The sequence below is a fragment of the Colobus angolensis genome, unplaced genomic scaffold (genome assembly GCF_000951035.1).
Source record: "Colobus angolensis palliatus isolate OR3802 unplaced genomic scaffold, Cang.pa_1.0 Scaffold37, whole genome shotgun sequence".
Lineage (NCBI taxonomy): Eukaryota > Metazoa > Chordata > Mammalia > Primates > Cercopithecidae > Colobus > Colobus angolensis.
In genome coordinates this window covers 2,648,831-2,653,372 of record NW_012117043.1, presented here as the reverse complement: position 1 = coordinate 2,653,372, position 4,542 = coordinate 2,648,831, and the positions used below count along the sequence as shown (strand labels likewise).

The following is a 4,542-nucleotide window of genomic DNA, read 5'->3' as shown; positions in this document are numbered from 1 at the left end:
CAGCACACCAACATTGCACAAGTATACATATGTAACAAACCTGCACGATATGCACATGTACCCTAGAACTTAAAGTATAATAAAAAAAAAAGAAAAAAAAAATAAATAAAAAATAAAAATATGGAACGCTTCACAAATTTGCGTGTCATCCTTGCGCAGGGGCCATGCTAATCTTCTCTGTACCGTTCCAATTTTAGTATATGTGCTGCCGAAGAGAGCATGCCATCTATATATCTTCTTTGGTGAAATCAGTTCAAATCATTTGCCCATTTTTAAAAATAAAAGATTGAGGCCAGAGTACAATGGCTCATGCCGATAATCCTGGCACTTTGGGAGGCTGAGGCAGGAGGATCACTGGAGCCCAGGAGTTCAAGACCAGCCTGGGCACTATACAGTGGGACCTTGTCTCTACAAAACATTTCAAAAATTGTTGGGGCATGTTGGCACATGACTGTAGTCCCAGCTACTTGGGAGACTGAGGTGGGCGGATCACTTGAGCCAAGGGGGTGGAGGCTGCAGTGAACCATGATAGCACCACTGTACTCCAGCCTGGGTGACAGAGCAAGACCCTATCTCTAAATAAACAAATAAGTAGACATTACACAATTTTCAACCTGTCAGAAAAAACAAAACACTGACAACAGGGGGACAGGGCCTTGGCCTTTTGAGGGTTGGGTTCATTTTTTCTTTTACTATCAGGAAATAAGAATAAAAATTATATCATTGAGTAAAATGAAAACAAAAATAGGAAGAAAAAAATTTTCTGGTTAATGGCTTTTCCGGTTTTATATCTATATATAAAGCCAGAAAAATAAATATATTAGCCATATATTAAACATATATATACATAATATATTAAATAACCGTTATCTTACCTTATAAATAAGGTTGACAGTTTAGGGAAAATATTTTCTCTACATTTTAAACTTGTCCAAATTTTTTCTTTTTCTTTTCTTTTCTTTTTTATTTTTTTGAGATAGGGCCTTGCTCTGTCTCCCAGGCTGGAGTGCAGTGGCACAATCATGGCTTACTGCAGCCTTCCACTCCCAGGCTTAAGCGATCCTCCCACCTCAGCCTCCAAAGTAGCTGGGACTACAGGTCATACTGCCACATCCAGCTAATTTTCTGTTGTTTTTTGTAGAGCTGGGGTCTCACTCTGTTGCCCAGGCTGGATTCTAACTCCTAGACTCAAGCAACCCTTCTGCCTCAGTCTCCCAAAAGTGCTAGGATTACAGGTGTGAGCCACCACGCCTAGTCTCAAACTTACCTATTTTTTAATTCAGTTGTTAGCTTTCTTATTCCTGAGTTCTGAGTTTTTTATATTTATATATTCTGGATACAAGCCCTTTATCAGTTGGGTGATTGGAAAATACTTTCTCCCAATGTGTAGCTTCCATTAATATTTTCTTCCAGTGAACCACAGTGTATTGTTGGTGGGAATGTGAATTAGTGCAGCCATTATGTAAAACAGTATTGAGGTTTCCCCAAAAATTAAAAATAGAGCTATCATATAATCTAGCTGGGACAGCTTTGAAATGATCCCAAACTTTCACATAATTTGCTACATTGGTGACATGTTTGGCTAAGATAAAACCATGGAGTATAATGCCCTTCCCCATGACAATGTTACGTCACCCCTTATCAGACCGCATATGTGAGTTATTGGTCTCAACCACTGGACTCCAAAACACATGTAAACCCAAGAGTTTTTTTTTTTTTTTTTTTTGAGGCGGAGTCTCGCTCTGTCGCCCGGACTGGAGTGCAGTGGCCGGATCTCAGCTCACTGCAAGCTCCGCCTCCCGGGTTTACGCCATTCTCCTGCCTCAGCCTCCGGAGTAGCTGGGACTACAGGCGCCCGCCACCTCGCCCGGCTAGTTTTTGTATTTTTAGTAGAGACGGGGTTTCACCATGTTAGCCAGGATGGTCTCGATCTCCTGACCTCGTGATCCGCCCGTCTCGGCCTCCCAAAGTGCTGGGATTACAGGCTTGAGCCACCGCGCCCGGCGAGTTTTTTTTTTTCTGCTGTGTCATCCAGGCTGGAGCACAGTGACACAATCATAGCTCACCGCATCCTCGAACTCAAGTGATCCTCCTGCCTCAGTCTCCTGAGTAGCTGGGACCATGGCCATGCACCACCACACCCAGCTAATTTTTATATTTTTTACAGAGATGGGGGGCTCACTAAGTTGCTCAGGTTGGTCTCGAACTCCTGCCGACAAGTGATCTTCCTGCTTTGGCCTCCGAAAGTGCTGGGATTACAGGTGTGAACCACCCATGCCTGGCCTAACCCCAGGACTTTGACAAGACACACCGAGACCTCAGGATACAGCAGGACTACTCTTTGTCAGCCTTCAAGCTGTTCTCCAAAGTCTCACCCGCCAATACCTGCGCCACTCACTAGTGTAGAAGGACTTGTGTGTGGTCAAACCATCTCTCCTGAGAAGCTCTCATAGAAAAGTACATATTGAACTGTGATTAGACTTTACTTCCACTGAGGCCTGATTCTATCTTAATTGAGCTACCAGAATTCGTCAATTGGACTCTAGATAAAAAGGAATTCGCTGTGTCTATTGAGTGTACTCCCTACAAGATTTTTTTTTCATTTTCTCCCTGTTTGAGCATTGTAGAGGGGCAGGGAAGATAATCTCTTTGTATGATAATACACCATGTGATTATTGAAATCACACTTTGGCCATCTCCTTATTTCAACCATACAAACCACGAGCAATCCTAAAATTGGGTATATACACAGAGGAAAGGAAATTAGTGTGTTGAAGAGATATCTGTGCGTTCATGTTCATTACAGCACTAGTCACAGCAGTCAAGTTATGGAATCAACCTAAATAGTCCATCAACAGATGAACAGATGAAAGAAAATGTGGTACATATGCACAACAGAATACTATTCAGCCTTAAAAAACAAGGAAATCCTGTCATTTGTGACAACATGGATGAGCTTGGAGGGCATTATGCTAAATGAAAAGAACCAGGCATGTAAGGACAAATGACCTATGATCTCAATTATAGGCAGATTTGATAAAAAATCAAGTTCACAGAAGTAGAGAGTAGAACAGTGGTTATCAGAGGCTGGGGTGAGGGAAATGGTGAGATGTAGGTCAAACAGCACAAAGTTTTAATAAGGAGGAGTAAGTCTCTTGAGATCTGTTTGACAGAATGGTGACTACAGTTAATAATTTACTGTTCATACAGTTAATATACTGTACATTTCAAAATTGCCGAGAGTAAATTTCAAGTGTTCTTACCACACACAAAAACAATCTTGTTGTACATCACAAATATATACAATTTTTATTTGTAAATTTAACAATATTCAACTATTTTCTTCCAGTGTGTGGCAACCCATTAATAGTATCATCAGAGGAACTGACTTTCTTGATTCTGATGATGTCCAATTTCCATTTTTAAAAATGGATTATACTATTGGTGTTAAAATGAAGAACTAAGGTTTGATTTTTCTGTTTTTATTTAATTAATTTCCACTTTGATCTGCATTATAGTTTTTGGGTTTTTTTGTTTGTTTGTTTGAGATAGGGTCTCACTCTGTCACCTAGGCTGGAGTGCAGTGGCATGATCATAGCTCACTGTAACCTCCAACTACTGGGCTCAAGTGATCTCCCACCTCAACCTCCTGAGTAGCTAGGACTACAGACCTGCGCCACCATGCCCAGTTAATTTTCTAAAATCGTTTTATAGAGGTGGGGTCTTGCTATGTTGCCTAGGCTGGTCTCAAACTTCTGGCCTCTAGTGATCCTTCAGCCTCAGTCTCCCAAAGCACTGGCCCATATTATACAGTTTTTTAAGATGAGAGGTGAGGCCACTGATTTGAGACCATTTTTCTTTTCTAATATTGGCATTTTTTGTTATAAATTTCCCTCTAACTACTGCTTTAGCATGTCTCACGAATTTTGATATGTTTTAATTTTCATTTAGTTCAAAACTATTTTTTTTTTTGAGACAGAATCTTGCTCTGTCACCCAGGCTGGAGTGCAGTGGTGCTATCTCAGCTCACTGTAACCTCTGCCTCTCGGGTTCAAATGATTCTCATGCCTCAGCCTCCCAAGCAGCTGGGAATATAGGTGCGCATCACCACGCCCGGCTAAGTTTTTCTATTTTTAGTAGACATGGCATTTCAGTGTTGGCCAGGCTGGTGTCAAAATCTTGGCTTCAACTGATCCTTCTGCCTTGGCCTCCCAAAGTGCGGGGAATACAGGCATGAGCCACTGTGCCTGGCCTCAAAACAATTTCTAATTTTCCTTTTTATTTCTTAAATCCATGAGCTACTTAGATGTGTTAGGTTCCAAATATTTGGTGATTTTTGTAAATCCTTTGTGGCTACTGATTTCTAATTTAATTCCATTGTGCTCAGAAGACACTTTGTATGACTTAAATCCTTTAGCTTTACTGAGGCTTGCTTTAGGACTCAGAATATGAATTACTATTATTATTATTTTTTGAGATGGAGTCTCGCTCTGTCGCCCAGGCTGGAGTGCAGTGGCTCACTGCAAGCTCCACTGCCCGGGT

The 4,542-nt window shown here is 41.2% G+C and overlaps 1 protein-coding gene across 1 annotated transcript in view; it reads right to left on the bottom strand.

Annotated features, from left to right (window-relative positions):
- The window catches only part of BCAS3 (breast carcinoma amplified sequence 3), a 655,658-nt gene that overhangs the window by 220,883 nt on the left and 430,233 nt on the right, over positions 1-4,542 (bottom strand). The window lies entirely within an intron of this gene.